This window comes from Stegodyphus dumicola, chromosome 10 (genome assembly GCF_044657685.1).
Source record: "Stegodyphus dumicola isolate Sdum_Otavi_A_Nest chromosome 10, ASM4465768v1".
Lineage (NCBI taxonomy): Eukaryota > Metazoa > Arthropoda > Arachnida > Araneae > Eresidae > Stegodyphus > Stegodyphus dumicola.
In genome coordinates, this window is record NC_140777.1 from 180568962 (window position 1) to 180596122 (window position 27161).

Genomic DNA, 27161 nt, shown 5'->3' on the forward strand with positions numbered 1-27161 from the left:
GCTGCAGACAAGGAATTGAAAAGAGTAATAAACTCCTTGAATGAAAATTAATTGGTTAATAAATATTGCTCTACTGAAGGTATTAATTGGATATTTAATCCTCCCGCAGCGCCACATTTTGGAGGATTATGGGAAGCTGCAGTCAAATCTACAAAGTTACATCTCAAGCGAACCATAGGTGAACAACTTCTAACGCAAGAAGAATTTACGACATTGCTAGCTCAAATTGAAGCTTGTTTAAATTCGCGACCTTTGTGTCCACTGTCTGAAGATCCATCAGAATTTTCTGCACTTACGCCAGGCCATTTTTTAATTGGTACCCCGCTAACTGCCTTACCAGAAGAAAGTTTACACGATCAAAAAATTCCTATTTTGCAACGTTGGAAGCTTGTTGAGAAAATGTTTCAAAGCTTTTGGAAAAGATGGTCCAATGAATGCATTTCTAATTTGCAACGGCGTTCAAAATGGTTAAAAGTGCAACCTAATTTAAAGGTTAATGATTTAGTTATCATAAAGGAAGACAATTTACCCCCGCTACGATGGGAATTAGGAAGCGTGCTGGAAGTTTTTCCTAGCTCAGACAATATTGTGCGTATCGAGAAGATCAAAACTGCTAACGAAGTTTTCAAAAGGCCAATTCACAAACTTAGTGTTTTGCCTATCAATGGTTAAGTTGTTTTTCCGCAAAGCATTATAGCATTGTACTTTACTTTAACTATAATTAAGTTCCTGAATTGTATCAAGGCTTCTGTGCATCTGTTTTGAGAACAATTTAGTTTCATTGCATAATTTCATATTATATTTTCTTGTGAATATTTTAATGATACATTTTTGCATAATTTAATATTGTTATGATAATTTTATTTTGTGAAAGCTATTTAGTTTGAAACGATGTTTCAACGCCGGGCGGAATGTTTCGGCCACCAGAGCTCTCTGCCTGTCTGTGAGATATTATTTCGCAATGCGCAGATTGTATGCGCAGCTCGCATTTTGTTCTTGCATTCTTAAAACCGCTAATTGTAACTCTGTCGTTTTACTTTGTGCTGTGTTGTGTTCGAAAGTTCAAACTCCCGAATAAAGGTTAATTTACAGTCCACTCGCATTGATGTATTCTTAGGTTTATTAATTTAAAGTTAAGATACCGCTTCGCTACAGCGCCCATATGCTGGGCAATAGAGGATGCTTTCCTGTTACAGGACGACAACGCAAGACCACACAGGGCTCGCATTGTAGATGATTATCTTCAACAGGAAACAATTATGCACATGGAGTGGCCAGCTCGATCCTCGGACTTGAATCCTATCGAGCACATTTGGGATGCTTTAGAGCCGTGTTTCCCAACGTGGGGCCCACGCCCCACAAGGGTGCAATGCGACTCTTAAGGGCGGCAATTCGAAAATGGACTCATGCAGAGTTTAAAGGGACAAAGAACTTTCTAAAAATGTTTCATGAAGTCAAAATTTTTCGAAATTTTATTTTTTGTTCCCCAAAACAAAGAAAAATGTAACTGATGTATACGTAAAAGAATTTTTAAACTGCGGTGCATTTTAAATATTTTATAAAGAATTCTCGCTGTAGACATGGACATTTAAATGCTTTTAAAGGCATTTAAATAACTGACACATTATGCTTTCCAGACGTTTCTCGCACATTACAGCGAACAAATTTACTTTATTTTTACTGTAGGAATGGCAACCGGTATATTATTCTTTCCTTTAATGGCAACAGTAGCTGCTTTCAGCTTTGTTTATATTGATCTTATATTTATTTCTTTCAGCCCTTAGTGAAATGAGGGGTGCAAGCAAGAAAAAACGTTCGTCAGTATTCGGAGACATATTTAAAATTTGGTTCTATACCCGGTCCATAAACGGTCAACTTTTGTCCTTTTATGCCAATAATGCCTGACCAACAAATCAATGAAACTAGGTCGCTTGAGGCACATTTGAAGGCGAAACATGATGCTGATATTAATTCAGATTTGAATTCTTTTCACACTTTAAGGAAAATTTTTGAAAAAAGAGTAATATTAAAGTGTTTATTTACTGCTCATAATGCAACTATTAAGCGTGCTCTTGAGGCTATTTATCAAATTTCATTACTCATCGCTTAATCTGGGAAAAGCCGTACTATAGGGGAGAATTTAATCAAGCCATCAATATCAGCATTTAAAACTGTTGTAGAAAAAGATAACAAAGACGTTAAAGCATTGGTGTTTAACAGATAACAATAGTTAAGACACAATAACACGCCGAACAAATACTAATTCAGAAGTCAAACAACAAAAACCAGCGTTATATTTACCAAATTTTCACAGGACTAGTTTCGATGGTTTTACCGAACCACCATCTTCAGCTGCAAAACCGCAAATGAACCAGATAGGAAATAATGATTAGATAAGATAAGAAAGCCTGGACAAGAATAAGCAAGTGGCGCCATCTGTTGGTGAAACCAGAACTAAAACATAATTTCTTTAAAAGCCGAAGGCAAATTTGGATTGGAATTAGGATCGTTAACTAGAACAGAAAGATTTTTATGAATGTGAAATGCCTCTAGAAAATCCAGTTCTCCAATGGAAGATGTTTTTTGAATAATTTTGGCAGCAGAAAAACTGAAAGTGTGGTTTTCGGACCAACAATGTTGAGCAACAGAAGACTTCTGTGTTTCCTTTTTTCTAACATATGCCTCATGTTCCTTGATGCGAAATTTTAAGGCTCTCTTAGTTTGGCCAATGTGAATTAAACCACACTGGCAAGGAATCCTATAAATACCCCAGGAATTCATATCCGGAATGGGGTCCTTGAGTATGGAACTCGGAATTTTATTGATGGGAGAATAAACAACCCGAAAATTAAATTTCTGCAAAATATGTGCAACTTTATAGCTAATTGATGGAAAGAAGGGAATGACAACAGAATTTTTATAATCTCCTAAAACAAGAGTGTGCCTTTTAGTGTGTTGAGATGAGAATTTTTTAACTGCTTGATTAATAATGTTGGGTGGAAAGCCCCTGTCAATAGCTATTGCTTTTAAATAATTTAGTTCTTCATCAAGGGCTAGTTTGGAGGAGCAAACTTGAAGAGCACGGAAAACATAGGAATAAAATGAAGCTAACTTTTGTTTAGTCGGATGACATGATTTAAAGTGTGGTGGAAGGCAAACCGATGAAGGTTTACGGTAAACCGTAGTACTGAAGTTGGATGTGTTACGTGTGACCAGAATGTCGAGAAACGGAAGAGAATTGCAAGTCTCAAGTTCAAAAGTTAACTGAATAGCAGGATCAATAGAATTCATTGTTGAAAGAACTTTATTTAAATCATCTTTATTACCTTCAAACAGAGTAAAAGTATCGTCTACGTAGCGGAACCATGCCGGGAAGTTTAAAGTTTCAAACAATTTTGATTCATAATAATGCATGTAGATATCAGCCAGGATGGGACTGAGGGGGCTTCCCATGGCTAATCCCTCAGTTTGCTTGTAATATTTATTTTGGAAAACAAAATGTGTTTGTTTCAAACAGAGTTGAGTGAGAGAAATTAGCTCATCAGTTTCGATGCAAGAGAAATGAAATTCGCGAAGTCTGGTTTCTAGACATCTTAATGCACCCTCCACTGGGACATTGGTGAATAATGATTTTACATCAAAAGAAACCATGAGTAAATTACTAGGAGAAATGTTTTTAACTTTTTTTACAAACTCTATTGAATTTTTTATGGTGTAAATGTTATTGTCTAATAGAGTTGAAAATCTAGAAACTAAATATTTAGCTAATGGATACGAGGCAGTACCTAAATTTGATACAATAGGGCGGAAAGGAATACCACTTTTATGAATTTTGGGAAGAGCATATAATCTGGCACAATTCGCAACAGATGGGATAAGTGAATGTTTTAAGTTGCCTGAAATGATTTGCGAAGATTTGATCGCAGTTTTTATTTTTGACAAGTCCGAAGGTGAAGGATCTTTAGGGATCGGATTATATGGTCCTTCGTTTAAGAGTTTAGTGACACCATCGATGTAAGTGTTCCTATCCATGACGACTATCTGGCCACCTTTGTCGGCCTTTGAAATAATAATATCCGGGTTAGAATGAATTTCACGCAATGTAGCTCTTTCTCTCGCAGTTAGATTTGGTTTCAAAGGTTTATTATTGAATTTCACATTATGAGCGATAAGATGCCTAATCATTTCTTTCTGTGAATCTGAAACTTTACTGAACTTGAAAGCTTTTTCGATAGGAGCCAAAATCTTTGGAATCGAGGGTTTACAGGTTTGTGAGAAGTTAAAATTATATTTTAGAATTCTCTCTTGTTCTTCTGAAAGACTAACATTAGAAATATTAACTATTGGCTTGATGTTTACAATGGGAAGATTTTTTAAACTACTTGAACTGGAAGATTGTAAAAGAAGTTTTTCGAATTTAACTGCAAGGGTGTTTTTATGACGGTTAACTGCATTCTCCGTTCTAGACCAAGACTTTTGTTCAAGGGCAGTGAATTTTGGATATGATTTAGCGAGTTCCAGATGAAGCTTATAGAGTTCACGTTCAATTTTGGACAATTGTTGACGTGTATCCCTTATGACGGACCGAAGTAAGGCAAGCTTGCAATTTAACAGAATTCTTGAAACGCGACTCGAAGGTTTTTGATTAGATTTGATTTGAATAAAATTTGGGATTAATTTTTTACATTTACATTTAAGTAAAAAGTCAAGATGATTCAGGAATTTTTGCCGTTTCAGGCGTATTTTAGTGAAACGATTAACGGATGAAGGCATGATAAACAATACAGAAAATCAAGCTAAATTAACTAAACAATAATAAAGCACACACAAAACAGCAGAAAAATCCCTCACTGAAATTAATAGAAAACAAAACGTTTGTAAGCAAAATGCATGAAATCAGACAAGCAAAGCACAATATCCAAATATACAAAATATAAACATAACTTGAAAATTGCAAAAAAGTACTTACCGAAACTCATGCAATCACAAAATGGCGGCCACACCACGTGCAAAAAAGAAAGCAAAAAATAAGCCTGTTTGGGGCTTCTATAATTAAGACACAATAACACGCCGAACAAATACTAATTCAGAAGTCAAACAACAAAAATTGGATTGGAATTAGGATCGTTTCTAGTTAACGATCCTAATTCCAATCCAAATTTGCCTTCGGCTTTTAAAGAAATTATGTTTTAGTTCTGGTTTCACCAACAGATGGCGCCACTTGCTTATTCTTGTCCAGGCTTTCTTATCTTATCTAATCATTATTTCCTATCTGGTTCATTTGCGGTTTTGCAGCTGAAGATGGTGGTTCGGTAAAACCATCGAAACTAGTCCTGTGAAAATTTGGTAAATATAACGCTGGTTTTTGTTGTTTGACTTCTGAATTAGATAACAATAGTGTTTGCAGAAGAAAGATTAAATGAGTGAGGAAACTCACTCAACTCAAAACAACTTGTTGAAAAGCTGAAAACAAGAAAAGTTTCGGTGCAAATGGATGAACCAACTTTGAGAGACAGTGAGGCCGTACTTGTAACTTGTGTAAGATATATTCATAAAGGGGATTTTGCCGAAAGCACCACTACCTCCAAAGATATTTATAGTAAGCTAAAAAATATAATACATCTTGTACTGCAGATGGTGCTCCCAATATGATAGTTGAAAAATAAAGTAAAGCACGGAATAAGGAAAAGGGTTGCTTAAAATTGATAAAGGATGAGAATCCAGAAAGGCTTCTTGTGCAATGTGTTATTCGTAGAGAAAACCTGGTAGCTAAAAACAATTCGCCTGTTCTAAATGAAGTACTAAATTTAGTTATAAAGTGTATCAATGCTATTAAAGCTAGGGCCGAACGTCTTTTCAAGTTATTTTATGAAGAACAAAATGAAGACTATATGAGACTTGTACTTCACACTGAAGTAAGAAGGCTGTCGAAAGGGAACTGCTTGAAAAGATTTATGGAACTATTTTATACTCTTAGTTATTTTTTAAGCTACAAACCTGAAATGAAAAATCCGTTAACGGATGATAACAAGGCAATTGTGAGTTATTTAGCTGATATCTTTGAAAAATTAAATATATTAAATAAACAACTTCAAGGAGCAAATAAAACTTATGAAGCAAAAGGAAGATATTTGGTTTCATTATCCTTGTTGAATTAATTATGCCAGGCATATACTATTTACCACAAAAAGTTTGAAAAGTCTCATTGGCTCCAAAAACGTGACGCGACTACCGCTATACTTGTTATTTTCGATCATCTGAAAATTTTATCGGCTGATTTAAAACATTTTGTAACTTAAAACAAATTGATTTTTCAACTTGGATGATGCAGCCAATGCTAGTGGATTTGGCTGACATTTCAAATATGCAGTAAAAAAGAAGAACCCGCAGAAATGCAAAATGATGAGTCAATTAAAACTTTATTTAATATAAAAAGAGCGATGACATAGCTTTGTGAGGAAACCAGAATCAGATATCCAAATGCAACAAAATTTACAAGACAACTATTGTTACCGTTTCCATCTTCATATTTTACTGAATGCGGATTTAGTGCCATAAATAATTTGCTGCTAGAAAAAAAAAATCGGTTGGATATAATGAAACCGGGAGACTTGAGACTCGAGTTATCTAAATTGGAATCTGACATAAAATTTCTTTGCAGCAAGTATCAAGCGCAAGGAACTCGCTAAATTTAAATAATAAAAATTACTAATACTTAAAATAAAAAAATTTTCACTAAAATGAGTTTTTTCTTGAATTTCAGTTTTCCATGTTTTGAAAGTTTGTTTGCTCATAAAATTTCGTAGTCATTTCTTCCTAAAAGCTATCATTCAAGTTTCTTTCGTGAAAATTTCAGTTTTTAAATATTAAAAATTATGTATATGCTAGGGGGAGCTTAAAAGTTTTAGAGAGGATTAGGTGGGGCATAGCACAAAAGAGATTGGGAAACACTGCTTTAGAAAGATGTCTAGCTGCTCTCAATCCGCCTCCTCAGACTCTTGTCGCGCTTGCAACTGCTTTGCAAGAGCAATGGCTCTCGCTTACTATGGAACTGATAGACCGCATAATTGAAAGCATCACACATCTCTGTATGTGCTGTATTGCTTCTAGAGGCGATTATATTCCATATTGAAGGTACTTTTCCTATAGCAAACTGACACCTTCGATTTGTTCATTTTATACATGTGCTAATTTCTATACTACCATATTTGTCTGGTAATTTCTTTTTATGTTATTTGATACCTTATTATGTGTTGTATATTGGGGGTACGTTTCATTAAATTTACATGTAACTTTTTCAGTAATCGTGATTTTTGTGATTTTTCCTTAATTTATGATAACCTGTGTACTTTCCTATTTTGATTTCTTAATTAATTTTTTATACATTGCTAATTCTCTCTTACAGCAGATCCTTCTAGGAATTCTGATTTCTTCCGAAATGCATCTCACCTGTTAGGATTTTCTTAATGACCGAACTCTACTCTTCAACATAGTTAACTCCGGCGACCAGCAAGAGATTTTATTATCCTGTCTTTTTTTAATACGAATCAATTTATTTGTATGCAATACAAAATCTTTCTCCATCTCCAAAATAATTTCATTCAACTGGGACTTAGTACCAGCCCTTATAATTCTCTCCTCATAACTCGTAATCTTACTTTTCATTTTTACACAAAATCTCTTGATACGAATTGGATTCCTCGTAATAGTACAGAAACTAGTTTCTCTATATACAATTACATCCGCATCTAAAATCAAATATTTATGGTCACTAAGAGTCAGTTCATCTGAAATAATAAAATTATAATCTGGAACACTTATATTTGAATAGCTGATCGCCAATATACAATTCCAACTGTAGATAAAAAAGTGGGCAAAATCAAAATTATTGAATAATAAAAGATTTCTGTATAAAATAAAGTCGTTCACCAAAACTCCTCTCGCATCAACCGATGCAACTCCCCAAGTAAAATGCTTTGCATTAAAATCTCCAAAAATTAAAAATTTTGTATATAAATTTAAAATGTCATCCAATTCAAAGAGATATAAATTTATATCTTCTGCTGGGGAAAAATAAACACACACAACTCCATATGAATCTTTACCAATATTTTAATTGTTATAGAGGTGATAATAATAATCCACAGTAAAATCAATATCCGGATTAACGACAATAAAGGTCGATCTCCCACCATTTTGATGAACAACTCTCCAATTTCTATTACTATATGCAAGGGCGCCCTCAATGCAGTATGTTGGAACTTTTCATAGTATAGAGGGCGCTATTGCGCCAAAAGAATTCTGTGTTTTTTACATTATGTAACTGTAGTTCGCCATTGCGATGTATGTGTATTGCTGTGATATATTTTGGTGCTTTCATTAAATATAAATGAAAGATATCGTCATGAATTTTTTGTATCCAAATCAAGATCAAATTTACCACTGATGCATATTCGTCGAAACAAAATTAGCGTTCGAACAAGAATCGTCAAGTTATTACTAGCCTGTCGAACTACGCATTAGAATCGTTATTCGCTTCGTAACATGTGGTGCATCGGCCGGGAATTATCGTAATGGTGGGGTGAGTAAATAGTTTTGTTGAAAATTTGGTTGAATAGAATATTTTGTAATTGTTGAAGTAGTAGGGTTGTTTGATGTTGTTGATCTTGTTTGGTAAAAATTTACAACTTTAGGTTTCGCATTTACTGAATATTTGCATTGGTATTTGAAAATAAGAAAATGTTGTACTTTCTTAGAATTAGAATTTGTTGTTAATGCTTGAAGTGTGATTTGTTGTTGAAAATTACAGTTTGTTTTCTTAGAATTCTAGAATTAGAATTTATTGTTAAAGTATTTGAGGAGTAACATTTGTTGCTAGAAACTGTGAAAATGGCTAAATTGTTAAAGCTTCGAACTAAGCGTGACACACATCGTGAACAAACTTTAAAGTTAGTAGAAAAAATAAACATATATTTGAATGAATCAGATATTGATATAGATGTATGTGATTCATATTTAGAACAGTTGAATAGTAAAATTGAAATTATTAACATACTAAATAGTGACATTGATGAATTGTTGAAAGAAGAACAAGAAATTAAGGATGAAATTAACACAGTAGATGAATATAACGAAAAAATAATACCAGTTAAAGTAAAGTTGCAAAACAAAATTAAATCAATTGGAAAAGTTCCATATCAGTCAGGTGAACAAACAGTAAATCCAGAAAATGTTCACGTAGAAAATAAAACTTTGCATTTAGGAAACAGAACTAAACTTCCTAAACTTTCGCTTCCTCGATTCTATGGTGAGCCTTCAGAATATTTAGATTTTTGGAATCAGTTTGAGAATTCTGTGCATAATAATTCTAATTTAACTGAGGTTGACAAATTTTGCTATTTAAAGTCGTTATTAGGTGGTAAAGCCCTAGCTAGCATCAAAGGATTCTTAATTACTCCAGAGAATTATAAACAGGCTGTTAAATTAATTTCGGAAACATTTGGCCAAAGAGACATTTTAATAAATGCTCACTTGTCAAATTTATTAAATCTGGCACCTGTAAAAAATGCTTCTAACATTCAGGCTCTTCGGAACCTTTATTTTGAAGCCCAAACTCAAATTAGATGTTTAGAGGAATTAAATGTCAAATCGGAAACATACACAACAATACTGACTAACATAATACTAAAAAATCTGCCAGGAGAATTGACTCTTGAATTTTCTAAGCAAAATATAAATAATTGTCATGATTTACAGGAATTGATGAAGTTTTTACACAATGCTATTAGTGCAAGAGAAAAGGCATTCCATATTAATTCTAATAATGTATCTTCATATAATAATTTTCATTCTAACAAACACAAACAAAACAATTTTCGAAATCAGAAACGAAACTTCCCTCCGAGTCGCAATAATCAACACGCGTCAGTAACAGAATTTATGGCGAAAACTTCCGAAGTTTGTTTATTCTGTGGTCAAGGTCACTGTAAGACTGAATGTGAGAACATGACTGTACAGCAAAAAAGGGATAAATTAATTAAGGAAAGGAGATGTCTGTTATGTTGTAACACAAACTGTTTTGTGAAAAAATGTAATGCTAAACAGTGTTCATTCTGCTTTGGTAGACACGTCAAAGCTATTTGTTTTAAATTTGAAAATTCTAGCAGGTGTAAATCTAATTCAAAACCGGAAGAAGAAAAACCAAAGGAATTGGAAATTCAGCCTACTATTTCGAATTCAGTTGTAAATGATAGGAATGTGATTTTATTGCAGTGTGTTAGGACAGAAATTGTTGGTCGTAAATCGTCAGGTACAGTTATTGCAATGTTTGATAACGGTAGTGAGAAGAGTTTTATTAAAAGAAATGTATCTATGAATTTGGGATTAAAATGTCTAGGGTCAGAAACATTAAAGATTTATTCATTTGGAGCAAAGGATCCTAGGTTGCAAACATGTCGCAGAGTTGAAGTGAGATTGCGAAATATTTTAGATGGAAATGAAGTCGTAATACAGGCGTTGGAAACAGATGAAATTTCGAGGGCGGCGATTAATTTGCCGAATGAGCGTACAAGAGCTGAAATGGAAGCCAAGGGATTAACTTTAACGTGGGGTTATAATCAAGCGTCAGATGATAATGAAATTTCCTTGTTAATAGGTATAGATTTTTATTGGAAATTGACAAAAGGTTTTGAAAGGTTAAATACGTCTTTGGTAGCTGTAAACACAGAACTTGGATGGTCCTTGCAGGGAAATTGTGGTGATATGAGTAAAACGGCTGCTGTGAATTTAGTTTTAGGTGATCAAAGCACTGTATCAGCTGAACTCAGGCGTTTCTGGGAATTGGAAAGTTTAGGTATTGAAAACAAGGAAGCGGAGTGTTTGACTTTAGTGGAACAGGAGATACTTGATGAATTTAATAATTCTGTTGGGTTCGTAGATGGAAGATATTGTGTAAAGTTGCCGTGGAAACCAGGTATGCAGGAGAAATTAGCAAATAATAGAGAAGTGTCTCGGAAACGTTTCGATGGTCTGGTTAGGAGATTTAGAAATGATACAGCTTTTTATGAGGATTATAAAAAGGTAATTGATGATTATCGTAGGGAAGGTATCATTGAGAATTCGTCGTCAGATACTGAAGTGTCATATTCTGAGCAGTCATTCTACTTACCCCACCACGCTGTCATTCGCGAGGACAAATCTACTAGTCGACTTCGAATCGTGTTTGATGGTTCTTCTCATGAAGGAGGACAACTTTCAATTAATGACTGTTTATTTAAAGGACTAAACTTGTATCCGAATCTATTTGAAATGATTTTAAAGTTTCGACAAAATACAATCGCCTTCACAGCGGATATAAAGAAAGCGTATCTACAAATTTTGATCGATCCTAGTGATAGAAAATTTACTAGATTCTTCTGGACTGATGATATCGATTCTAATTCATATCAAGAAATGAACTTTAGTAGAGTTTTATTTGGACTAAAACCAAGTCCATATTTATTAGCTGCAACTCTGAAATATCATTTTGATAAATGTAAACAAGAATTTCCTGATACTTGCAAATTACTGTCAGAATGGTTTTATGTCGACGATTTGATTGGAGGTGAAGAAGTCTTGCAAGCGGCTTCGGAAATTACGACTGAAAGTGTAGAAATTCTCAAAAGATGTGGCATGATATGACGAAAATGGAAAACCAATTCCATGGAACTGCGTAAGCTGTGGAAAGATGCTGAGTTCGACATCGATGAGGAAAAGAGCTCAAGTACGGGACTTGACTCACCATCCAAGGTGTTGGGTCTAGTTTGGGATCCAAATGCGGACAGTATATCTTTTAACGTGAAAGAATTATCAAAGTTTGTCAAGAACGGAACTGCTTCGAAAAGATTTATTATTCGAGTAGTGGGTCGTATTTATGATCCGATCGGATTTCTTGGGCCTTTCATCATAAAGCTGAAGTGCATTCTACAGGAACTGTGGAGTCATGACATAAACTGGGATGATAAACTTCCATCGTCACTGGATCACAAGTGGCAGTTGTGGTGCAGTGAAATCGAACACTTAGAAGATCTTCAAATTCCTAGATGTTATTTTTCAAATTTGAACTGTAAATTTATTTCATTTGAAATTCATTCTTTTTCAGATTCATCTCTTTTAGCCTATGGAACTGTATTGTATTTAAGAGCTATATCTGAATATGGGAGGATAAGTATCAGTTTTATTTGTTCTAAAAGTCGTGTAGCTCCTCTGAAAAGTCTTACATTACCAAGACTGGAATTAATGGGAGCTTTATTGTCCGCAAGATTAGTCCATCAAGTAAGTAAATGTCTTAAATTTAATGCTTCTAGTTATTTTTGGACCGACTCGATGATTACATTATGTTGGATTAAGGGACAAGCTAGTAAATACAAAACTTTCGTAAAAAATAGAATAGAAGAAATTCAATCTTTATCAGATACCAATAATTGGGCTCATTGCCCTGGTAAGGATAACCCTGCAGATATCTTGTCCAGAGGAATTTCTGCAGCAAATTTAGCTACAAACCATCTTTGGTGGCACGGTCCACCGTGGCTAAGCCAATCACCTGAATACTGGCCTACTGAAAGAGAGAACTTAAAATCTACAGACGTAGACTTAGAGCTAAAAAGAGAATTTGAAAGTACAGTGCAAAATAACTGTTTGGTAGAAAATTCGAAATTTATTTTAGATTTAAGGAAATATAGTTGTTTGTTAAAGGTACTAAGAGTAACTGCACTAGTTAAACGGTTTGTTAATAAACTTCAAAAACGACAAACGACTGCAGGTCCCCTCACAGCAGAAGAACTTCAAAATGCTGAAATAGACTGGATAAAACATGAGCAAAACATAGAGTTCAACTTAGAATTACAGAACCTTAAAAATGGTAAATCGATTCCTAAAAACTCTCCACTTTCAAATTTAGCCCCATTTCTCGACAGTTGTGGTGTATTGCGCATAAAAGGAAGGTTAGAACAAGGAGCGTTTACAAAGGATGAAGCTCATCCTATACTTCTTCCTAAGCAGTCTAAATTTACAGAGTTAATTATTATTCGAGAACATAATAAAATTTTTCATGGTGGAGTTACATTTACGCTAGCCAAAATTAGGTCTAGATTTTGGATTCCACGAGGTAGACAATTATAAAAAGAGTATTAGGTAACTGCCTAATTTGTCGAAAGTATAAGTTGAAACCAGCTAAACAAATAACTAGTCAACTACCTAAATGTAGAATTACTGAAAACCCTCCTTTTACTGTAACTGGCATAGATTTCACTGGCCCAGTTTTAATAAAATCAGGAAAGGATACGCCTCAAAAGGCTTACATAACATTATTTACATGCAGTGTTACTAGAGCTGTGCACTTAGAATTAATCACAAATATGTCAACAAAAAATTTTATTTTGTCATTAAGGAGATTTTTAGCTAGGAAAGGAAATTGTGAAGTTATCATTTCCGACAATGCTAAGAGCTTTAGAGCCACTAATGAAATTCTTAAAGAATTAACAAAAATTATAATAGATTCAAAATTGAAAGATTTCATATCAATAAACGGCATAACTTGGCAATATATTGTGCCTCACGCGCCTTGGTGGGGTGGTTTTTATGAAAGGCTTATGAAAAGTATCAAAGATCCTTTGAGAAAGGTTCTCGGAAGGGCTCTTCTTGACTTTGAGGAAATGATGACTATTCTATCAGAAATTGAGTTAGTTTTAAATCATAGACCTCTTACTTATGTCCATAATGAAATAAAAGAGCCAGAAGCTCTTACACCTGCCTATTTCTTGTTTCCAGGGCAAGAAAATATTTCTTTTCCTGTACATTTTCGCCGACCTTTTCAGGAATGAACCATTGAACAGGCAGACTTTGACTAGGAGAAAACTGTATCAAACTAATCTTTTGAAACAAATTTGGAAAAAGTGGAAGGAGAATTATCTCCTCGAATTACGGTCTGCGCATACTTTTCTAAATCCATCTCCTGAAAGGAATCTTAAAGAGGGTGAGGTTGTATTGCTGGAGGGGTCGACGAAATCAAAATTTTTATGGCCTATTGGAATTATAGAAGAAGTTTATAAAGGTAGGGATGGGTAGTGCGTTCATGTTTGATTCGTACTTCTCAAGGACTTTATCGAAGACCCGTCCAATTAATCTATCCTTTTGAAGTTTAAAATGATATATATATGTTTGTTTCATGTATTGTATTTAATTTGCAATGTAGTTTTCAGTATAAATTTGTGCATATTGATTTTGATTATATCTAAATATATTATTGATATGTAAATTTAATGTGCTCTTAAAAGAGCACAGGTGGGGTGTGTTGGAACTTTTCATAGTATAGAGGGCGCTGTTGCGCCAAAAGAATTCTGTGTTTTTTACATTATGTAACTGTAGTTCGCCATTGCGATGTATGTGTATTGCTGTGATATATTTTGGTGCTTTCATTAAATATAAATGAAAGATATCGTCATGAATTTTTTGTATCCAAATCAAGATCAAATTTACCACTGATGCATATTCGTCGAAACAAAATTAGCGTTCGAACAAGAATCGTCAAGTTATTACTAGCCTGTCGAACTACGCATTAGAATCGTTATTCGCTTCGTAACACAGTATGGTTCTTGAATGAAAATAACGTCTGGGGTATTGGTGAAAATTTTTTCAATCGCAGAGAGATGTATGGCAGCTGCTTTTGACAATGATTCAAATTAATGCTTAAAAACGTCATTAAATAAGATACAATAAAAACTGTGTCCAATAAAAATCCTAAAAGTTTAATTTAATTTAAAAATCGTGTAATGGTAAAATCTCTCCTAAAACCAATATAAATTAAAATGTATTAAGCCAGGAAAAAATTAAAGAAGAAACAAATCCGCAGTAGAATTTTTACAGTGAAACTCAAGTATGCATTCCGCGGCAAGATATTAAATCAGTAAAGCTAGCATATCAGGACCCATAGTTAAAAACTCATAAATTCATATGTTCCGTAATATATTTTATTTCTCTCTTAAAAACTGGACATTCCTTAGAAATAGCTTCGTGCCCATCATCTATATTCATTTTATTCCTTGAATAAAAATTTTTACAATTAATACATTTCTTAAATTTACTTCTACAGTCTTTGGCTAAACGAGGACATGAACAGGTGTGACAAACAGTTTCATTTTTGCAGAAGCGTTTAATATGGCTAAAACGAAGGCAATTTGTACATCTCTTCGGTTGAACAAATAATTTGGCAGGGTAAGACTTCCACCCTACCATAACTCATACATACCATCTCTCATTTTGCAAAATCTGAGCTCGACAGATTTTATCTACATGAAAAACTCGATGTGACGTACGCTCCTTTTCATTTTTACCTGTATAAAAAAAATCTAACACATCCTCCATCCCAGGAACGGTCTTGTTTCAAACTTTCTAAAAATTTTTCATTTTCAACCTCCTGCGAAACATTATAAATAATAATTTTCGGTTAATATAAGTCATAGTAATATCCGTCAATATAAGTCTAAGATTTTGTTGCATGGCCAATTCAACAATCTTGTCCAGACCCTCAACAATTTTGTCTGATATCTCTTTGCTGATTCTGGTCTTTCTCATTTTTTCAACTACTTGATACATGGACTTAGTTATGGCCAATATACTTTTCAAGGATCTAATGGATTCTTTAACTTCTGGATTCTGCAGCCTTATATCATTATCATTTTCAACTTCATTCATCTTTTCTCTTCCTTTTCCACTTTTATCTTCCTCTACTGTAATATCTTTGACTGTTTGATAATCCTTCCCAATTTCATTATTTTTTCACAATATCATTATCATATATCTCATTTATATCTTCAACAATTGAATCCCGATTCGTTACGTCGTTTTGAGCCGATTTCATAATTTCACGCTCCATTTTATTCAATACTAAAGTAAAATCAATAATAACTATATATAGGCCTCTAATATTCAAGATGATTCTTACAGAAAATTCATTATATCAAATCAATTCTCCTCTCACCGCGAAAAGCAAAATTCAAGAACTCATTATTTAAGTATGCAGATAAAAAAAATCATAGTCTAAATTAAAACAATATTCACAGATTCACAAAGACTATAAAATATAAATTCTTTTTCACAAATATAGAATTATGCGCAAAATATTAATAATAGTCAATAGGCCAAAATATAAGACAAAAGTGCAAAACACTCTTCGACAGTAAATAAGTTAAGCCTTGACTCGCACGAAATCTCAAAAAATATAAAAACAGTTCAAAAATACCGTATTGAGTCAATTATAATTATGAAAGCTCGTAAGTATAAAGCAGATGTTCAAGTAATCATATACGGTGTTAAAATTTAAAACACGCAGAATTTTTAAATAAGCTTCATGCAAATCAACTAAATTCTCAAAAGCCTCAAAAGTCATAAACAGTACATGAAAAAAGTTAAATATAGATTTTGAAGTTAGAAAAAAAAAAAAAAAAAATCTAAAGTTGAGTACTTGCTGGAAATGCAAATGACAGTTCAGGGTACTGTAAGTACTCATTAATTTGATATTTATATGGCTTTACAGTATATAAATGTCCTGTTACCTATGGTATGAAGCTTATAGGATGCCCTTATCGGAGGAGGCAAAAAACATGGCTTCCTACCTTCACGGTGCAATTTCAGTTAAATATAGGTATGAAAATACATAAGCAATATTAAATAAGTGTTCAATTTAATTTACGCCACATTAAAATTCAATGCACACCAATTTTATAGCTAGGCTATATGCAAATTGAGTAAATTCTTAAAAACATTAGGAATCGAAGAAAATACTTAAAATAAGTTCAAGATACATGAGAAAAGTCTTAATAAAACATTCAATTAACCTCATACAGCGTGAAATTCCACTAAAAGAGCTGGCAGATATCACAGCGAAATGTGCTGTTGATCTGTCCAGTCGCCTCATCCCTTTTGGAGCCATCTGTTGTGTAGTCAAAGAGAAGATCCGAAAAAAATGGTAGCAACTTTGGGATGTTCAGCTTCAAAACAAGTTAAGACATGTAAAGCCTAGAATTGAGCATTGGGAATTAACTAGAAATCGTAAGGAGGAAGTTCTTTTGACTCGCCTCAGAATTGGTCACACTAGAGTGACACATAACTACCTTTTAAAAGCTGAGAATGAGCCTGTTTGTTCAAATTGAAATGCTTGTCTATCTGTTCGTCATATTTTAATTGAGTGTCCCTGTTTTAACAGTCTTCGTCAGAAATATTTTAATAGCTGTGACTTACCTCTCGACCGTTTAATCGGAAGAGAGGTCAATTGTAATTTATTTTATTATTTAAAAGAGACTGGCTTTTATTATTTAATGTAATCTGTTCAGCAGATTTTGTTTTGTATTTTAATGTGTGCTTTTACCAGGTTATTTATATGACTCCATCCTCTGGATTTGGTACATGTAGCTTTTTAATAATTTTTATTAATAAGTATTTCATTTCTAAATTAGGTCATCCCACCATTTGTTTGGCGCATCATAATCATCATTGGTTTTTGCACCAAAAAACTCACTCACTTACTCACTAAACACCGTTTCTCAAACAACAAGAAAATAACAGGCATAAACAAACTCGCAGGTTAGGCTTAGCCAGCTCCGGAACTTCAGATTATTCAAAATTCATCTGATGTATCTTCCTCAGTTTCAGGAGAATAGATACGCTGGTTTCATCGTTTGCGGGGACCAGCCACCAAGATGTTGTAGTGCACTGCGGCTGTCCAGTAAAATTCATAGTTTCTCAAAGTTACAATCATAAAATATGCTCATCGTACATTGAATGCAACTTCGCAATGCAAAACCAATAACCAATAACTTGTAGACATTAGGATTTTTTAAGAAGCAGGAAAGATGAAAAATTTAAAATACAGTAATCTAAAACCTAAATCTAATCTAATAAAATCTGAAACATTCTAGTTTTTCTTTTCTTTTCTTCCCCCCCCCCGTAGTGTACCTTTCAAGAATAACTTTCTCTCTCTTTATAAAAGCAATATCTTTTCAATGAAATTCCTCTTTATTTCAGAAATTTCAGACTTAAAGATTTTTGTTCTTTAAGTCTAAAGAACTGTTTGTACTTAAAATGTATAGAAGAAACTCCCGATCTTATTTTTTTAATAATATGAGTATTGAATGAAAGTATTGAGAATTAAATATGAAATGATATAAGGTCAAGAACGGTGCCGCAGCCAATGTGGCAGAATTTTCAGAATTTATTGAAACACCAAGCAGCAAAACTTAGGGCAAAATTTTTAGAATTTACGACAGGCACTCAAGTGAGACACATATGAAGAATCTTTTAATTCATTGCCGGTTTTCGCCCACCAGCGGCCGAACGGTCCCTGAACACTGGTAGTTCCGTCCGAGGTTTTAATTCCATGAACGGGCTGGCTGCATGGGTGTTTTCGTGGTTTTCTCCACGTTTAACGTGTTAATACGAACCAGTTTGCTTAGAACGTCTCCCACGAAGGCATCCCTCCCTTCCGTGTAATGCCTTAAGGCGGAATACGAGAATAATAACAGCAATAGTAATAATAATTGTCTGTTTTCAATTTCTTTGCTTTCTTCAACTGCTTCTATGCTTGTGTCTAGTGCAGTGCAGGGTTTCTTAAATTGTGGGTCGCGACTCCCAAGGGGGTCGTGGGACCTGCAGCAGTGGGTCGCCAAAAAATTTAGCAGCTTTGATATTTCTTATAATAGTTTTACAATTAACAAATATTTTTACACCGTGTAACTGAAAATAGATAAAGATAAGACAATACAGACAAAGAGAAAAACGAAAACGTTTCAAGGCATTCTTTTTATAATATAAACGTTCATTTTACTTTCTTTGCACGTGACGCTGTCATTTCGTCTTTTGGCCCACCAGCGGCCGAGCGGTAAAGACGCTGAACACTGGTAGTTCGGTCCGAGGTTCGAATCCCGCGAACGGGCTGGCTGCATGGGCGTTTTCGTGGTTTTCCCCATGTGTAACGTGTATACGAGCCAGTTTTTCTTAAACTTTTTCTTAAAAAGTCCTCCACGAAGACATCCCTCCCTTTAGGCAGATAACCCTCGTGTGCTTTGCCATAATTAAATAATCCAATCCATTTCGTGACCCTGTCATTTCATTTAGAATTTTCAAAACGTTCTATGTCCTAAAATTAGAAATTAAAGTTAATGACCTAAAACTGCAATAGTATATTACGGTACAAGTGAAAAAATTGACAGTTTCACTCACGCGTGTGTCAGATTTGCCGAATAGTTATGGGGGGGGGTCCCCCAAAATTTTTGTAAATATTATGGAGTCCTGGGGGTAGCGAAAAATCTCAGTGATAAAAAGGGGTCGCGACTGAAAAAAAGTTTAAGAAATCCTGGTCTCGTTGAAAGATAGGAAAATAAACGGATGATCAGTATATTAAAAGAAAGATTTCTGGGACCAAAAGGAGAAAATTCTGGTAATTTTCAATGTTCTTCCAAAAATGCTCCTAAAGGTACGCAATTCATCACAAATTTCCTATAAAACACATCCATTACGCGTTAATAATCATGAAGAGACTTTATTTCGTTACTTTTTTTCTGGAAATTGTAAGTCTACAAATCTTGCCTGTTGTGTGCCAATACTGGGGCTGGTGTCTACAGTAAACTTTTTTCCCCTATGTGGGACACTTCACGTCGAATTTTGATGCAAAGATCCTTGCAATCTCACTGGCTCTGGGAAACCTCAAAACAAAGATAAGTTGTTTCTCTAAAGCAGTTATTCTAGTCGAATTCCAAAGCAGCCATCCAGACTGTAGTTATAAATCACGACACAGATACCCAGATTATCTCAGAAACAAAGACAAACCTGGAAGTTTCTTTATAAACGCAACAAAACAATCGTTTTTAACCGTAAAGAAACCTGGAAGTTTCTTTATAAACAACAAAACAATAAGTGAAATAAGCAAACTATATTGGAATGCCAGAGCTTTCATGAACTCCTTGTTAAAGTTGCATCTCTTATGTTCTTTTCCTTGATGTTTAAATTTTTAACATTAATTCCCATGTTCATTTTTTCCGATTCTTACTTTATTAAATGTTTGTCCTTTTTTTATTACTTATCGTTGTTCTTGTGCGATACTTAAGCTGTTTTATATGTTTATATGTTTGGACTGATCTTTCAAATAAAGCCATATGTAACAACAAATCTTGCCTTCAACATCATATGTATAAAGTCTTCAGACCTTCCGAGGAGCGAGGTCTAAAATCCGAAAGAAAAATTATCCCTCCAACTCTGCAAGAGCAAAAGTCAGAAGGTTTTTGGAAGGTAAAAAAAAAAAAAAAAAAAAAAAAAAAAAAAAAAAAAATCAGAAAAGAGAAGGGTAGAGTGAATAAAATAAAATTAAATTAAAAAAAACCAATTACATGAAAAACTTAATAGAAAAGACAAATGAAATTCGTTTTTAAATAATTACAGCAGATCTCCGCCCTCCCCCAAGGAGTATTTCGGAAACTGTGCTTTATTAGCATTTATTGTGTTTATTTTTCAGAATCAAAATATTTCACCAAAATGGAAAGTAATGTCACTTTAAAAATGTTTTATGTTTATATTATTTCTCATATTTTAATTTAGTATCAAATTTTTATATTATTTATCAGAATCATTATGTTTGCATAAAAAAAATCGTCAAAACTTGCCACCTCCGAATAAAACATTTTGTACACAAACTGACTTTGAAATCTCCAAAATGTGAATAAATCGCCAAATTTAGCGCCGTGTAATAGAAGAATTCATATCTAGGGCCTCGTGGAAGAAAGAAAGAATTGAGATGTTAACCCATCAAACACATATTTCAAAACGCATCGCCAAAATACTTCTCTAAAATGTTAATTCACATTCAAAATGGCAATCGTAAAAAAAGAAATGGTTAGATAAGTAAAATTAAGGAACTTTCGCCCGTATGGGTCGGAATTAAGTACTTTTAAGGGCCAAAAATCCGTTCTAAAATATCTAAAGACCTTTAAACCTTTGACTACGAATTAAAAAAAAAAACTGAAAAGTTTCAGATTTTAAATTACGTCGACAGGAGAGTTTTTTTAATATTTTGAGCGTTACCTTTATTTATTAAATATCATGTTCTTCGCACTTAAATCATAAAATTCAGTTAAAGAGCAATATCGCAAACTAATTTTAAATTGAGCCTATCTTTAGAATTTCGGATACACAGTCTCGCGCGCTGGAGATAAAAATGTTTTTTCTGTACCACGTTACCATGGCTCGCTTTGAAATCCTCGAGTTCGTTAATAAAAAAGTCGTCAAAGTTTTACGAAATATGAAATTGATAATAAAACAAATTCCAAGTTTCAAATTTGGTGTTCCACATGCCCGTATTCGTAGGAGGATTACGTCATTCAAAATGCGATGGCTCTAGGTACCATTGTTTTATCACAATGCGAGAAACATACATACATTTATGCAGATTCTTCATTATTTAATTTTTATCTGCCTAAGGAAAGGGATGCCTTTGTGTAGGAATTTATAAGGGTAACTGGCTCGTATACACGTTACACATGGGGAAAACCACGAAAACGCCCATGCAGTCAGCTCGTTCGCGGGATTCGAACCTCGGACCGAACTACGAGTGTTCAGCGATTTTACCGCTCGGCCGCTGGTGAGCCGGATAAGTAATTTAAAGGACCGTGCAACCCTTGAATTTTATGTATTATGCATTCTAAGGCATATGGTGAAATGTGCGAACTTGTAATTAATGTGACATTATGTTGTGCACTTTCAAGGTCTTTAAAACTGGATGACACCGTTAGGAAACTAGACATAGGTTGAATCAGATAGCACCGAGATTTTCTGTGACAGAGCTGATTGTTGTAGTGCCAGTTTGCTTGCTGATGACATATTTGAAAAATTGGCCATACACGTAGCCCACCGCCTAAAACATTTATTAAGAAAGAAAAATTTATAAAAAAATCTGATGTGTACACCACATGACTTCCTTACTATCACATGACTTGTACGGAATATTAAATTATACACATTTTTTCTTGCATTTCATTTAAACTTATTAGATTAAATTAAACCTACTTCGCCGACACCGCATAAACCACAATAGAATAAATGCATTCTTTAAAATTCACTTTGTTTACCATAGCGACTCTCTGGCGCTAGGTTCACTTAACAGTATTATATTTCGTTCATATTATAACTCAGAATGCACAAAATTTATATCAGTTAAAGAATTATCAAATCGTTGCCACAGGTTCTATTCAAAGACTATAATAAAGCTAGAACGATGTATAAAAGAAATTAAGCAAACAAAACAAAAAGGTAACAGTTTTTCACAGACGATTGAGTATTTCTCATTCAATTAATTCAGTTCTCACTTTGCGAGAAGGCAAAAATACATAAAAACTCAAAATATCTATATTAAAAATTACGAAGTAAATCTTAAACACTTATTTCCTCGAAAAAATTCCAGAAAGGATTAAACATGATTTAATTCGCAATAATAAATGAAGGCGTTATCTTTGTTGTTGCGAAGCTAAGTTTCTCTAGATAGGCAACAAATGCACTATCCTGCTGTTTCAAATGTAAGCAAGCAATGGCCGCCATCAAAAACATTATTAGGCTTAGCGGCACTTAAACAACTTTAAAATTGTTGATAATTCTAAAAATAATGCATACAGATTTACTAAAGGCATAAAAACTTTAACCGGAAGATAAAAAATACATAATTCAATCATTTTTAAAGCAAAAAATGTACAATTTACAAACATATAAGAGTAAAGAAACTGAGATCACTGAGTCGGGTAACAGAGTGGATATATATATATAAATATAGTAATATAGTACGTTTGGTGCGGCCGATTGCAACCAAAATACGAGGTGCACATCTACATGTTATAGCAGTCCTATATAAGACCAAAGCAGCAGTCCTATATAAGTCCAAAGACTATAAGTGATTTCCGATAAGGAAATCACTTATAGTCTTTGGAGTGCCGCAGGACACCACGGCTGAGGAGGTAACTACAGCATTTGAGCAGCTTATTCCTCAAGAATCCCGAGATATTGCTTTCCCTAGAAGACCTCTGCCCAGAACAGACGGTTACAGTAACTGGTTGGTAGAAATCGCCTCGGAACATTTTGTCAGAATTCTGAACTGCAAGAGGATATTCATAGGCCTTAATTCTTGCTCTTTCAAAGAATACTTCCAGGTTCAGCGCTGTTATAACTGCCAAGAATTCGGGCACTTTGGAAGAAACTGCAAGTCAACTCCAAATTGTGCAAGGTGCAGCAAAGGACATCTCACAAAAGTGTACAACAGACACAGAAAGTTGTGTTAACTGTCAAAATTCTAACCAGGCAAAAGGAACTTCTCACGACTTCCATCACCCAGCCAACTTTTCGAAATGTTCTTGTTACCGAGAAGAATTGGAACGGCTCAGCTTGAACAGAACCCTCCCAATGTAAATTCGCATAGTTTGACTCAAGAATTAAGTAAAATAAGCTTTTTACAATGCAATCTCCAAAGAGCACGCGCCGCGACACTCAATGTGGCACAGATATTAACAAAGTCTTCAATCTCCATTTCTCTACTACAAGAACCGTACACCTCGAATAGCATCATTCCGGGTTTACCATCAACGCACATTGTTTTTCTCTCCAAATCTAACATGGCGGCAACAGTCTACAATGGACCTATGGCTCCGTTGTTGATAGACCAGACAGAGAATACGGTAACAATCATGCTGGAGGACAAAAATAATAAGTACGTAGTAACAATGCTTATTCCCCCCCCAGTCTCCCAATAGAGGGGCTGTTACAGGAAATAGACCCAGCAATCTTGAGGCTCACAAAATACTCTATCGTGGCTGGGGACTTCAATGCAACCAGTCCACTATGGGGAGCTGACAGAGAGGATAATAGAGCACGAGCTGTCATAGAATTTGCCACAGCGCACAGGCTTACAGTTGTAAACACACTGGATTCCCCTCCAACCTTTAGAACATCTAGAGCAGTAGGTTGGCCAGATGTAACTTTAGCATCCTCCCCAATTGTACAGTATATGAACAACTGGGTTGTTTCTGACCTCCCTTCTTTTAGTGACCATCAGATAATCCAGTATGAACTGGTAAATTCAGTGTCTTTCGAAACAAAACAAAGATTTAAGACTTGCTTTGGGGGACACAAGAAATTTCTAGAAAAGCTCAGGCCGCATGTCGCAACTAACCAAGAAAATTTAAATAATTGTACCACACTAGATGAGGCGTATGATACTCTATTAAAGAATATCACTCAGGCAGCAAGTGCTTCCTACAAAAGGAAAGCCATTCAAGTTGACAAACCATTGTCCTGGTGGAATCCCAGTCTCACAGCTCATAGAAGCAAAGTACGGGCCTTGAGGAGGCTGGCACAGGCAGAACAAGAAGAAGAAGTAAGATCCGTAAAAATGTTAAAGTACAGGAAAGAACGTGCTCTCTACAAAAAGTGCATACAGAAAGCGAAAACTGAATCTTGGAAAAAACATTGTTCCAATCTAAAAGAGACTTATGGCCCAGTGCAAAAAATCGCAACAGATAGAGTCTTTCGCCCAACTCCGCTGGTCGCAAAACTGGCACCAAGTGCCTCTAGCATATCAGATGTCCTCCTGTCAGTGCTCACCACTATCTTTCCCAAGGATGATGTAAGGGATGACTTTGATGAGCATGGGCAAACAAGATATAACTTTCGAAACTTTCTTTAGACCAGCAATAAGCATGACCATCAGCTCCCTTCCATTCAGGAAATTACTAGAATAGTCAAAGGCCTCGTAAACAAGAAAGCTCCGGGACCGGATGGCATCGATAATATTATGATCAAATATATTCATCATGAGTTCCCTCAACTTTTTCTTTCGTTATGTAGGGCTTGTTGGAAAATAGGACACTTTCCTAGGGCCATGAAGTGGGCAGAAGTAGCATTGTTCCACAAGCAAGGTAAAGATCCATCGGATCCGGGAGCATATAGACCAGTTAGTCTTCTCCCTTCCATTAGCAAGGTACTAGAGAAGGTCATCTTAGCGCGGCTCAACTACTTTCTTAAAATTAAAAATTACATCAACAAAAGTCAGTTTGGTTTCAGTGAGGGGAAGTCTACGGAGGGGGCACTTAAGAACCTTCTGGAAAATATCGAAGCCAACAGGAACAATGACAGATACACAATAGTAGTGGCAATGGATATCAAAGGGGCATTCGATACATTATGGTGGCCAGACGTAATTAAATGCCTGGATAATGCACAAATCCCTATTGAAATAATCAAGCTCTTGCGAAGTTATCTGCAAGATAGAGGAGTACAGGTTACTACGAATAAAGGGGTAATCAATTACCAACTGCAAAGAGAATGCCCCCAAGGTTCCTGCTTGGGACCCACGTTATGGAATTTGGTGGCTAACACAGCCTTTACTCTGTTTGATAATAATCCAAATGTGAATATACAAGCCTTCGCAGATGATTTTCTTCTAGTCATTACTAGCAGGAAAGACGTGGTACAAAAGGCGCAAAAGGCAGTCGACGACTTTGCAGCCTGGGCCAAGAGTCACAAACTGATCATCTCTGCAACGAAGACCCAATTGCTCTACATAGGTAGGAAAGGTATTCCAAAAAGAAATCCGTCCATTAAAATGAACGGTATACCGATCAAATGCGCGCCCAATCTGAAGTACTTGGGACTGACTTTTAATAATAAATTATCTTGGGTTCCACACCTGAAGGAGGTGAAACAGAAAATAAACAGCCTTACAAATAACATGCTCAAAACAGCAAGAATATAGTGGGGAACGCCAGCTAATATTCTGAGAAGTTGGTATCGTACTATATCCGAGAGGATTATCTTGTATGGTGCAGCAATTTGGGAGAAAAATATCTCCTCACATATGAGTAAACTATTGCTCACAATACAAAGAATGCAATTATTACTGATATGCAGAGGATACAGAACCACTTCTACAGCAGCACTTCAAGTGCTTGCTGGTTTACCACCATTAGACTTACAAGCAGAACGGGAATCCCTATTGGCAAGAGTGCTGAGACTAGATGAGAATGCAACATTATGGAATCAGAACTATTATCACACAGACTATGAAAAGCACAAACCAGTTCTTTTAGGGCACCCCGCAGACATAGACTTGTCCGATAGCATCCAACTTGTGTACGCATCTTCAAAAAAGAACAGCTTCAGCCTCTACACGGATGGATCCAAAACGGAGCGAGGCGCCGGTAGTGCATTTTGCGCTTTACAAGGGGAGACTATTATTAAAACATGGAAAAGAAGACTAGATATTAGAAATACAGTCTTTCAGACAGAGGTTGCAGCGCTAAAAGCAGCAATTAAATTTGCAGTTTATTCACTTAGATTCAGAGCAACAATCTTCAGTGACTCGGACTCTAGCCTGGCAGCGATTAGAGGAAATAAAAGCAGGAGCTCTTATGTACAAGAGCTCAAAAAAATTCTTTTGCATTGCCCTCCCTCCTTACGTCCACACTTGGTCTGGGTCCCAGCTCATGTGGGCATCACAGGCAATGAAAAGGCAAATGAGCTTGCCAAATCGGCAGCAAATGATAAAAGCCTGAGAGAATATCCTGTGAAACTCCCAACCTCTTATCTCAAGAGAAGTACTCTTGAAAATTTATTATGCCAGTGGCAGGAAAGGTAGGACTCAGCACCCACGGGTAGAAGGACCTACTCTTTTTTTCCAAACGTGGGAACTGTATCAAAAGTCACGAACGGTGCACAGACCCACTTTTTTTCTGGACATGGACCATTCCCTACCTATTTAAAGAGGTTCCACTTAAGCGGAACAGAATTCTGTGAATGTGGAGCGGTAGGTGATCCAGATCACTATCTCTTCCATTGTGCATCCACCAAACCTTATCACCTGAGGAGACCAAGTGATGTATTTTGGCTACAATGGGCAGAAACAATCTGCAAGAATAGTATTGCTAAACGCAAATTGAATGAGGTATTAAAGTACTGTGCACAGAGTCATGCAGGCATAAACCGAGCGAACACTTCAGAATAATTGACAATTACTGCACACATGTGTACCTTGTACGCTCACAATTAAAGGATCATCTTAGGGTAAAGACTTCCTTGTGAAAGACATAACATTAGCTTTATTA

General features: G+C 35.1%; 1 protein-coding gene across 2 annotated transcripts in view; it reads right to left on the reverse strand.

The window, feature by feature from the left end:
* Positions 1 to 27161, reverse strand: part of LOC118200620 (polyprenol dehydrogenase-like) — a 118457-nt gene that overhangs the window by 82885 nt on the left and 8411 nt on the right. The window lies entirely within an intron of this gene.